This window comes from Typopeltis vanoorti, chromosome 21 (genome assembly GCF_054136105.1).
Source record: "Typopeltis vanoorti isolate ZY-2024b chromosome 21, IOZ_Tvanoo_1.0, whole genome shotgun sequence".
Lineage (NCBI taxonomy): Eukaryota > Metazoa > Arthropoda > Arachnida > Uropygi > Thelyphonidae > Typopeltis > Typopeltis vanoorti.
Window position 1 is genome coordinate 43,937,408 of NC_143569.1, and position 13,216 is coordinate 43,950,623.

The 13,216-nt window shown below is 37.1% G+C and overlaps 1 pseudogene; it reads right to left on the reverse strand.

The window, feature by feature from the left end:
* Positions 1 to 996: 996 nt before the first annotated feature.
* Positions 997 to 1,515, reverse strand: LOC150094810 (general transcription factor II-I repeat domain-containing protein 2 pseudogene; annotated as a pseudogene).
* Positions 1,516 to 13,216: the final 11,701 nt, after the last annotated feature.

Genomic DNA, 13,216 nt, shown 5'->3' on the forward strand with positions numbered 1-13,216 from the left:
AAAAGAATAATTCGCAGGAAGAAATTATTTAGTTATCAATCTGAAGACACTCTTGTTACTGTTGATGAGAGGACAAAGTTTAGAATAACGATATTCGACATCATTTTAGACACGATATTAACATCTCTTGAAGAAAGATTTGAACAAATAAAAACGTAGAGCGAAATTGGGGTTTTCTTTTTAATATAACTAAAATAGGCGATTTAAATGAATTAAAAAAACAATGAGATTGAATTCTTTAGCCTTACTATCTATTGAAAATGCAGTTGTTCAGAAAATAGACATTAGTGAAAGAATAAAAATTTTCGCAGATTTAAAATCAAGAAAAATATATATGTAAACTATAATTGATAAAATCAAAAGTGTAAAATCCATAATATTTTTAATAAGCAATAATTTGGTAATTTTTTTTGTATGTACTATTTTATTTTTTTGTTAGTGAATAGAAATGATAAGTAGAAATCTTGAAGTTATGAAATTATTAATTAATTGAAAAAACCTATACCTACTTACAATCAGGAAGTATTAAATATTAAAAAAAAAAAAACCTTGGGGCGCCAAAAAGAGTTTGCCCGTGGAGCAAAATTGTCTTAGTCCGGTAGTGCCTAAAGCCATCCCTAAAAAGGATCTATAACTCGCACCCACTCGGACAGAGCACTTAGCTCATAAACTTTCCCCTACACCAAGCATGTCAAACTCAAAGGCTAACACGGGCCAAATAAACGAGGTTTAAGTTTATGTGGGCCGTAAAAAACAAAATCTTCAATTTTCATAAAAACGCAGGTTTATTTTGAAAAGTACAGCATAAAAAAAAGAACAAGCACAACGATAAAATTAATGTTTTCTCCCTGACACTTGGCATCTCTTCTCTGCTGCTATCTTTCCTACTTCGGGGGAAATCTTGTTCGCAGTGATTACTTTCAAAACTTATCCAAGGTGAATGTCAGTAATTCTGGATCTGACAGGAGACTTATTTCCCTTCATAACTGTAAATAATTACTCACACCGATAAGTACTTCCAAACATGGATATAATTTCATATGCTAATTTTCGAGTATTTTTAAACCTGGCAGGTAAATATTTGTAAAATCCAGGCATGCCAACGTCACTGAATTTTGCCTTCAAATCTGAATCGCACTGGATCTCAATTACCTCCATTTGCGTTTGATTAGGTACTGATTCAATATTTAGTGAAAAAATCGAAGAAAACAAAGAAAACTTGTCTTCCAAAAATTTAGAATCTGCAAACCTTGTTTCAAATTCAGTTCTAAGGCTTACAATTTTTTCTGCGTATTTTTGATACGATGCAGTTTCACTTAAACTTGATTTGTTCAGTTTAAGTGAAACTGCATCAAAAGAGAGAAAGTGCGTTAAATCTTCATTTTTCAATTGCTTTTCCAAAAGAACTAGTTTACATTTGAATGCCTTAACTTGGTCACACATGTTCGTAATGATCTGATCTTTTCCTTGCGGTTTTAAATTTAAATCACATAAGTGTTTTGTTATATCAACCATGAAGGATAAATCTTGCAACCACACTGTGTCAAAAAAACAGGCTTGTGTCTTGATTATTAAGAACTGACATATTTCTTCTTTCAAGTCCCAGAATTGTTTAAGAATCTTGGAGCAGGATAGCCAACGTACCTCGGTATAGTAGGACAAACTGGAATATTCGCTGTCTAATTCACTTAAGAAAGCAGAGAACTGTCGCTGATTTAAGCCTCGAGATTTTATGAAATTAATGATTTTTTTTGATAGATGTCAACACATTTTCCATGTTTATTACTTTCGCCATAATACTTCTGGCTGTATAATGAAATCGTATGATGAATCTTGGATCCGTCATAAATTTCACTTTTTTTTTTTTTTGCAGTAATGCCACGAAACTATTGTTTTTTCCGGTCATGGAAGGAGCTCCATCTTTAGCTACAGAAGTTAATTTTGACAGAGGTAGATTGTATTTTTGCAGAAGTTCAAAAACACAATCAAATATATCTTGTCCTGTACTAGTGTTATGCATTGGTGCTAGTTCCGATAATTCCTCAAAAATGTTGAAATCCGTGTTGCAAGCACGAAGAAACACAACTAATTGAGCTACGTCCCCAATGCCCGTACTCTCGATCCAGGCTTCGAAACTAGATGATTTTGCTTTGATCTAAACACTTAAATTGTCGGCCAAATCAGTAATTCTTTCCGCAACTGTATTTCGAGACAAAGAGATTGTTTGAAAAGCCTTCATATTTTCAGGACAAATAATTTCTGTAGCTTTAATTAGACATTCCTTAATGAAATCATCTTCAGTAAAAGGTTTCGAGTGTTGAGCTATCAACTCCGACAAGACGTAGCTTGCATTCACCGCCGCCTCACATTCTGGTGATACTTTAGTAAACATGAACTGTTGTTTTTTCAGTCCCGACTTGAGCTCTTTCAACTTTTCTTGTCTCATTAATCCCTCGTAATTATCATATTTTGATTTATGTTGTTCATAGTGACGATTAATGTTGTATAACTTTGGTACACTGATAACACTATTACATATTAAGCGAATTATTTTATTTTTTACTTCACAGCAAAAATACTCCAATTCCCACTTTTCTTGGAAATTTCGTTGTTCGTCAGCAATTTTTCGTTTATTACTATCACTTGGTTTCGATAGAGACTGAATACATAGGACTGATAAAAATTAATAATCGTTAACATAAAATAATAGAATATTTTAATAAAAACTTGATATTTTTTCTTGAACATCAACTTAGCAGATACTAAATAACTGCACAAATTAATAAGCGTAACGTAAATGAACTTATTTTTCTTGTTCACCGAAAGCGAAATATTTCCTATTACGCACACCAAACAAGACTGACGACTAGACGTGGGCGTGGCACGTGATGGTAGGTATATAATCGGCTGGTAGAAATAGTGGGGGAAATGGTTCGCTTGCGTGTAAAGGAAATTACCAACCATTGCATCAGTTCATCTATGCAACACCAGCGATGTTGCTAAGCCAGGTGTTATAACATCTGGCTTTCGTATTCTGATGATATTTTTATGAACTTGATGTTACAGAAAACGAGCAGATGGTAATGATGTCGGCACGATATCGCCAGATTCATTTTACTTCACTGCGAGAGATTACATATTGCTCATCGATAACTCTTTAAGAGCCCCTGCTTATAGCAAGCATGCAACACGGCTATATGTGGTAATCACTTTCATCGGCAAACGAATATTTTGGCTGGGGCGCAAAAATATTCGTCGTTGGCCACATGCGGGCCGCGAGTTTGACGCCCATGCCCTACACAGTAACCTTATCAGATAGCAGGGATTATAAAAGCATTTTGCTTCACCCTTATGGACAGTAACGTTCTGCGTTCTGCGAGTTGGTTGATTGAAGGCAATGAAGAATTTTAGAGGGTAACAGGCTGTAGCCAAGGAAGTTTTAACCGAGGCTCGGCTATTGCCATGACCAGAGCTTATAGCTCAATAACACCCTATCCATACATTTTCGTCTACAGATAACGGGGAATATGAAAAGCATTTTTGCTTCACCCATCTAGCCAAACAAATAAATAAGTAAATAAAATAAAAGTTGGTTGATTGACGGGGAGAGACAGATGGTAACAGATGGCAATGCTGTAGCCAATGAAGTTTTAACTGAGGCTCGGCTATTGCCGTTACCCCCCCCCCCCATGATCAGAGCTTATAGCCCTATAGTACCCCATCCATACATTTTCTTCTACAGATAACAGGGAATATGAAAAGCATTCTTGTTTCACCCATCTAGCCAAAAAAAAAAACAGGAAAGTTGGTTGTGCTGTTTATTTATATTTATAGTTGTTACTTCTCTTCTTACTGCAGTGGTTTTCAAACTGATGCGAGACCATTTCTAGGGGGAGGGGAGCAAAGCGATAACGAATGATATTGTTTATTTATTTTCGACCACAACTCGCGTATGAACTCAATATATTTATTTCACTATAATGTAGCATTAAAATGCAATTTCCAAATATCTCTGTGTGCTGTAAACTATATTTGTGTACTATCAAACAAAGAACACCTTATTTTTACTATAATAAAATACATGGTAAGAAAACTATATGTCACTATTGTTTTATGAAAAATGTAGGGAGAAACAAGAATATTTTTTTCACAAAAAAGGGGGGGGGGCGTCTCTTTACAATGTTTAAACACTGCCTTAGCGTATATGAGAAGCATTTAACGATGCAAAAATACTGTAACCAATAATGATGTATCGTATTTATTTACCATATAGCACAACATAAGCATTTTGAAAATAAATTTTAAGAGTGGTCTTATAATTAAAATTACTGCATTCTCGATTTGAGTTGGTTTTCAGTCTCAATATTTCCAACCATTGTAGCAGTTCATCTATGCAACACCAGCGATGTTGCTAAGCCAGGTGTTATAACATCTGGCTTTCGTATTCTGATAATATTTTTATGAACTTGATGTTACAGAAAACGAGCAGATGGTAATGATGTCGGCACGATATCGCCAGATTCATTTTACTTCACTGCGAGAGGCTACATATTGTTCATCGATAACCCTTTAAGAGCCCTTGCTTATAGAAAGCATACTGTACAAACTAAAACAGTTAGTTTCCTACACAACAATCTACCGACATCCGTTGTCCTAGACAAAAGACATTATACCGTATGCTTTGTGTGTGTATAGGAAGACAGAACTCAAATAATACACATTTGAAAGTATTATTAAGACCGAAGAAGTAATACAAGTGATAATATAAATATGATGCAATCTTCGTGCAACACAATATTATTGGGATAGAAATACTATTACTAATATATTACTATAATGTATACTATAATCAGAATACTATTGAAAACCAATGGAATATGATTAAAGAGTTAATTACAAATTCATCAAATCAATTATTGAAAAATGCAGAAAAAGAAAAAAGAAAACATTATATAACAGATGAGATACTTCGATTTATGGATGAAAGAAGAAAATATAAAAATGCTGTTAAAGAAGAATATGTGGCCAAATACAAATATCTTAAAAATCAAATTACAAGAAAATGTAGACAAGCCAAAAAAGAATACCTGGAAGAACAGTGTAATAACGTAGATGAATTATTTAAAAAAGAAAACATAGAGAAAGCCTATAAAGAAATTAACAAACTGACTTTCAAATTTAATAAGAACAGCAAAAACAATGCCATCAAAGATGAAAATCGAAAATTACTAATAGAATCTGAGGATATATTAATGGAATGGAAGAATTATCTTGAAAATCTCTATAATGGCGACGAACTTGATGTTGATATCAGCATAGAAAATCAAAATGACTGGAAAGAGGAGAGGGCACATGGGAGGAAGGAATTGGATTTTGTGCGGTTATTAAAGGACAACTATCTGCGACAGCATGTAGTGGAAAATACCAGGGGGCAGAGAGTGCTTGACCTAGTAATTACATCTGAGAATGTGGCTGTAACGAACATGACCATGTTGCCACCAATTGGTGAGAGTGATCATAAGGTCATGACTTGGGAGGTGGCTAAAGGAGTGGAATTTACAACTAAGACAGGGTACATGTGGAATTACCGGGTTGGTAAGTATGACAAGCTTAGGAGTGTGCTTGGCTCAGTGCCATGGCATGTACAACTGCAAGGGCTGGATGTTGATAGTGCATGGGAGGTGGTAAGAGGTGTTTGCAGGAGGCAATGGTTGACTGTATACCAAGAGTCCGAATAATAAATCAAGTAGGGATTAAATGGATGAATAACACCATTAAGCTTGAGCTGCAAAAAAAGAAACAACTGTGGAGGGAATTTAAGGAGAAAGGTGCCAGCAGGCGCAGGAACAGTATAAAGCTCAGGCCAGGATGGTAACAAGGGTGGTAAGAAAAGCAAAAGCAGATTACGAAAGGAAATTGGCCATGCAGGCTAAAGAGAATCCCAAACAGTTTTTTCAATATGTTGCAAGTAAAAGGAAAAATGTTCATGGCAGAATGATTTTAAAAAATGCTGAGGGTAGGGAGGTACACCGAATCAGTCGATATAGTGGAATTACTGAGCGAGCACTTTGCAAGAGTATATCATCCAGGTGGTGACATTGCAGGAATGGAAGAACCAACAGCTTATACTGGAATTGTGATGAATGAAGTAGAGGTAATTAGTCTATTACAGAATCTCAATGTCAATACATCTGTGGGATTGGATGGTATACCAGCTCGTGTCGTACGTGAAGCGGCTAAAGAATTGTCCGTGCCCTTGCCCATTTTGTTTAATTTGAGCCTCGGGTCTGGGTCAGTCCCAAGGGGGTGGAAAGAGGGGAAAATAGTTCCGCTGCATAAAGGTAGTTCCAAGGCTGCTGTTGAAAATTACCGGCCAATCAGCATAACATGAATCATTATCAAGGTCTTGGAGAAAATAGTCAAGAGGAAAATACAAGATTGGATAGATGAAAATGGGATACTGTATCGGGGACAGCATGGTTTTGTGAAGGGTAGGTCATGCTTCAGTAACTTGCTCACGTATTATAACACAGTGGCGGCTGAACTGGATAAGGATAATGGGTTTACAATGATTCTACTGGACCTTGCTAAGGCCTTTGACAGGATACCACATGGAATTCTAATCAGTAAATTGCAGCATATGGGGATGGATATAGGGTTGGTGAGATGGATAGGAGGGTTGACGTGGTTGACGGAGAGATATCAGAGAGTGGTTTATTCAGGAGTAGAGTCCACAAGACGGCCTGTGACTAGTGGTGTGCCACAAGGATCTGTTCTTGGACTACTGCTGTTTAATTTGTTCATAAATGATATAGGAAAGGATCTGAGAGGAACAGTTCATTTGTTTGCGGATGATGCGAAGTTGGGTAGGGCAATAGTGAATGCAGATGACGTCAAAATTTTGCAGGATGATCTGGAATAGATTGGAGGTCTGGGCTAAGGAGAATGGATGTCCATTTAATGTGGCAAAATGTAAGATTATGCATTTTGGGGTGAAAAGATTGGCGGCAGTTTACTGCATTGGTGGAACCGTGCTCCAGGAAATTGATGAGGCACGAGATTTAGGAGTGTTGATGGATAAGGAGTTGAAGTTTAGGGGGGTCACATTGCAAAAGTGGCCAAATCAGCTCATCAAATCACTTGGTTGCTGAAGAATACGCTCACAAGCAGAGACAAGCAGGTTATTGTTCCTCTGTATCGAGCCTTGATAAGGCCCCATCTCAACTACTGTGCCCAGATTTGGTCACCTAGGTTTCTTCTTGATGTGGAGGAGGTTGAGAGGATCCAGAGGCGAGTGTCCAAGATGATAGCGGGTCTGTGGAATGAACCACATGAGAATAGGTTGAGGATTTGTGGGTTGCAGAAATTGGTTGATAGGCGGAGGAGGGGAGATATGATTGAGACATTCAAATTACTGAAGGGTTTCTATAAAATTAATTCAGAAGATATTTTTGAAAACAGGGCTGGGTTCTTTACTTTTAGAGTGGTGAATGAGTGGAATGGGCTGCCAGAGTCTGTGGTGGATGCTGTGACAGTGAATGATTTTAAGGCGAGGTATGATAGACACTGTATGAATGTCGAATAGTTGTGATGAATATGATTTGGGGCCTCCCTCGATGAGTCTAAGGACTCCCTATTTGCCCGTAATAATAATAATAATAATAATAATAATAATAATAATAATAATAATCTAGGACCCCCAATAATGCGAGAAGAATTTGATAAAGCACTGTCCGAAATGAGTAAGGAAAAACTCCAGGTGTAGACAGTATTCCTATAGAACCGCTATAAATCTAGGTGATGAGACAAAAACCTTACTCTATCAATTAATAGCCCAAATCTATGATAGAGGAGAAATACCAAAGGAGTTTATGAAATCAACCATAATACCAATACCAAAAAAAGAATAATGCAAACAAGTGCAGCCAATTTAGAATAATAGTTTTAATCCCACATGTTAGCAAAATTCTCCTAAAAATTATTCAAAATTGAATTTATTCAAAAATAGATTGAATTTGGATGAAGACCAATTTGGATTCAGAAAGAATAAAGGAACAAGATAGGCAATACTCTGTTTAAGAACAATAATAGAGAGAAGATTAGACCTTAGTCAAAATACTTACATTTGCTTCCTTGATTTAGAGAAAGTGTTTGATAAAGTAAACCAGCAAATACTCCTAAATTGTCTAACTAATATCGGCATAGATTTGAGGGAGAGGAAAATAATTCATCAAATTTACAAAAATCAAAATGGACTGATTAAAATCAATGATAAGGAGAAAATAATAAATATAAGGAGTAAGACAAGGATGTATACTTCACCACTTTTATTTAATTTATATATTGAAAAGGCCATTCAGGAAACTAAAGATAAAATAAATAGTGGCATAGAGATAAACGGTGAGCAAGTCATGTGAATAAGATTTGCTGATGACATAGCCCTTGTAGCAGAAAACAGAAGAACGCTAAAAACAATGCTAGAATTACTAAATAATAACCTTGAAAAATATAAAATGGAAATCAACACAGATAAAACAAAAATCATTGTTACTGGCAAATCCTTATCAATACAGAGCATATAGACATCAGCGGGGAACAAATAAAACAAGTGAAAAGCTTTAAATGTTTAGGAAGCCTAATAACAGAAGATGGCAGAACAAGAGAAGACATAAGATCAAGAATAAATAACGCAAAAGCCCAATTCTCTAAGATGAAAAGCATTTTAACAGGAAACCTCAACCTACAATTGAAAAAAAAAATTAGTAAAGACATTGGTATGGAGCATTGCACTGTATGGATGTGAAACCTTAAGGAAGATCCTTAAGCTCCTCGCGTCGTTGACGGGAATCGAACCTAGGTCACTCCCTCCCCAGGAATATGGTTGCGAAGCGCAAAGCCACTAGGCTAACCGCGCGGACATGAATGTACTAATTTCGTTTAAATATTTGGAAATAGTAATTCTTGGAGGAATGATGTGAGGAGCGCTGTTTTTCTTTTCTGAACAGCATTCTTTTGGCTTTTTATCTTTGTAGTTAACAATATTTAACATTATATAGTACACCACTTCGACAATTCGATAGTAGAGGTATGTAAGTTTCTGTTCACTTAAAACCTTGATATTCCAGGTCTACCTACTCACTGATGAGACCTCAAAAAAAGGTTGAAACCGGTCTGGGTAGTGACCTCTTCTCAAAATGTAAAACAATGTAAAACAATATATATACATCTCTTAGGAGCTGGGTTTTACATTATGACAGAATATTAAAGTTAGTGAGGGATCTTGCTCCACCTTTGCATGGAGTTGCCCTGGTGTTGTACTATCCAAGTGATCAGTTACACTTGGTTCCGCCGATAGTTTTTTCGGCATTGAAACTCTACGGATGTCGTTGGATTTCGACCCAAGTTTCGTACCCGGCTATAAAATAAAACGGGATTTAACATCTCCCTCTTAATCATTCTTCGCTGTTTCGAACTGTTGATTCTCATTACACACACACACACACACACACACACACACACACACACACACACACACACACACACACACACACACACACACACACACACACACACACACACACACACACACAGGTTTTCAGCACTAGAAAATCTGAGAAAAGATGTCACTAATAAGTTTATCCTATCCATACACTCTTTCGGGGGGTATTGACAAGAAACCAAGGGTGTGTAATCCGTATTTTTTCTCCCTTAGTTTTCTATAAGCAAATATTCCATGAATGATATACAAATTATTTGACTGAATTTAAGGTGTGGACAATTTCTAAGAGATTTTTACCGTCCCATTATTTGACTAATGTTTCCCCCTGTGTTCGCCTATCATTTATAGCGTTGGTGTCCCTTTCGAAGTGCACGTAAAAGGATTTCAAATGAGCCACAACTGTTCCACATTTACTGCTGTTGTCAGAGAAGGTGAGTTTAGCTTAACTTTGCACTATCCTCACGATACTAAAGAAATAAGTATAAAGTGTACGTAGTAGCCAATTACATGAATCAATTCGTATTGTTTCGATGTTTTTGTGTTAGAAAAATATTACGTATAACTTTTCAAAGGAACTATTATTTACTTGCTAATTTCATATAATATTTTTCTATATTTCCTCTGATTAAAATACAAATAGAAAAAGAACACATACACCGAAAGATTTCTGAATTAATAAAAGTTATTATTCAAAAGATAATAAAAAGCGCATTCAGATTTTAGACACCTGGCTCATTGTTGCAGTGTGCCGTGTACCTCCCGGTGTATTCTATGGCTGTAACTGCGTGTGTTCACGGGGCTGGTTTGTCTCCTTGAGATGGGAAAAACCCCAGATAAACTGGGGAGAAAAACCCTGCAGTCCACGGCTAACTTGGCTATGTCTGAGAAAGATCCAAAGCTCCTCATGTCAACGACGAGAATCGAATCCAGGACACTCTTTTCCCAGGCATATGGTTGCGAAGGGCATAGCCACTCTGCTAACCGAGCGGACTCTTGGTATCTTTAACGTATAATAAATCCAATATTAAAAACATTTCGACAGCTTTTTTCTCATTCAGATATTTCTAGTAATAAGTTGGAGCAACTTGCATTTGAGTTATTCATGTACTTTGTATTATTTCAAACTTATACATACTCGTATTTACAAGCGTGGTTTGAAAAGTTCTCTGCCTAACAATGAAAAAACGAATTTCTTTCAAACTTATTTTTATTTTTCAACATAATCTCCCTTAAGACTTATAAATTTATTCCAGAGATGCTCCATTTGTAGTGGTTCTCAGTAAGATGCCCCTCTACAGCTGCAATCACCTCTTCATTCGAAGAAAAACGCTGACCGGCAGGGAAGAGTTTTAGTTTTAGGAAGAGATAGAAGTCTGGATCTGCAATTCATAGTGCAGATCCCTTAATTTTCCCGTTGCCAAAACACCTTTGTGGGCAGGTACATTGTCATGATGAAAGATGATTTTTTTCTTCTGCAAACAGGGTCTTTTCTCACGACATTTTTCGTCTTGTCTGGTTAAAAGATCAGAATAATATTCCCCGGTTATTGTTTTACTCTTTTCAAGATAATTAATAAAAAAAAATGTCTTTAGCATCCCAAAATACCGATACCATGACCTTTCCTGCTGATAGCACCGACTTTGTCTTCTTTGGCGCTGAACATCCTGCCTCTGTCCACTGTTTTGACTGCTGTTTGGATTCTGGTGTGTAATGGTGAATCCAAGTATCATCCATAGTAATAAATCGACGCACAAAATCAGTTTTATTCTTGTTAAAACGCTCGAAGCACTGTTCAGAGATTTTCATACGAGTGCGTTTTTTGATCTGCAGTGAGCAAGCGCGGCAACCATCTTGCGCAAAATTTTTCCATTTGCAATTCTTCATGCAAAATATCTCCTACACGTTCCTTTGAAATGCCTATAGTCTCAGCAATTGCACGCTCTTTGACTCGCTGGTCATCCAATACCATATCGTGCACTTGATCAATGATTTCTGGTTTATTATTTTTTAGACATTCTTCACGTGGATCATCTTGAAGGCTGGTACCGTCAACTTTAAACTCGGCAGCCCATTTCTTAATTCGAAAACGAAGGAGAAGAGCGCCCATAAACTTTTATGAACTTCGAATGAATTTCTTTTGGCGTTAAACATTCTTTTACAAAGAATTTTATAACCGCACGATACTCAATTTTATCCATTTCAAGGGATACAGACAACACCTTTGCTTCAGATAGCTGTATGAAACAAACTACAGGGTGGCCATAAAATAACTTTTCTTCTTTGGAGGCATCTGTAGCAAAAACCAATAAACGAAATGAGATCAAATTTTATATTGAGACTTTTAAAGGCATGGGGAGATGATTTCCGCGAAAAAAAAGATTTAGTAACGAAAGCCGCCGATAGGGTAAATTTTGGAGCTGGCGGAGCCGAAAACAAGCGGATAATTACATTAAAGGCAGATAAAATGGAATAATAATAATAACGCAGGGACTAGTATTGGTCCCTGTGTCGTCAAACACCGCAGTAGCAACGTCTGTTACTGTCTCTTCTTGCACTGCTTTCCGTCCTCTGCCAGGTCTAACTCCTAGTGATCCAGTTTCTTCAAACATCTTAATCACAGCTCTCAGCGCTACAGCTGACATAGGATCTGTATGCAGGTTATGACGCCTTCTAAATTCCCGAAGGGCCGCTACGGCATTGCACTGTTTAAAGTAAAACAACTTAACAAGTAAAGCATGCTGAGGCAAGGTAGGACGCATATTGAGCACAATTCGTCAGTCATTCGAATAACTGCCTGAATGTTCCCAATCTCGTTTTAAGTGGAATTGGTGGCGCTGCTGTCACGTACGCATAGTAAAATTTGCATAATCATTTTTATCGGCGTTTATTGCAAATATTTGACTACTTTCGGCTCCGCCGGCGCCAAATTTCCACTATCGGAGACTTTTGGTACTAAATCTTTTTTTCTCGGAATTCATCTTCCTATGCCTTCGAAAGTCTCAATATAAAATGTGGTCTCATTCCGTGTACTAGTTCTAGCTACAGATACCTCCAAACAGCGAAAGTTAATTTATGGCCACCCTGTATATATACTTGGGCTGTTCAATAAGTAATAAGACTAATTTTATTGTGGCGAAACCACTCATCACAATATTAATTTCTGTGGAATAAAGAAATGTTGCTGTCTGTATTAACAAAAGAGGTTGATAGATGGCGTATACGGGCTGATGTGCCAGAGTGTCACGTGACTAAACACAAGCTTGTTTCGGCGCTCTTGCGAGCCGAGACCAGTCGTCGAAATGGAAGCGTCCTTGGAACAGCGTTATGAGATTAAATTTTGTGTGCGTTTGCAAAAATCGGCAGCGGACATTTTTAACATGATACGCTAAGCTTTCCACGATGAAGCAATGTCGAGGGCAAGCGTTTTTCGCTGGCATAACTTTTAAGACGTCCATCACAGAGACAATGATCAACACAGCAGCGATTATCATCAAGCACGTCAAAAGCAAGCGTCCATTGCTGAATAATGGCTTTTTATTGCATCACGATAATGCAAGGCCACATATTGCTGGTTGTGTAGTGGACGTTTTGCAGAAGAACAACACAGATATCCTACCACACCCTCCATACAGTCCTGATCTCTCACCGTGCGATTTCTGGCTGTTTCCTCAGCTCAAGAAACCACTAAGAGGCCGCCATTTCGAAAGCAACAAACCA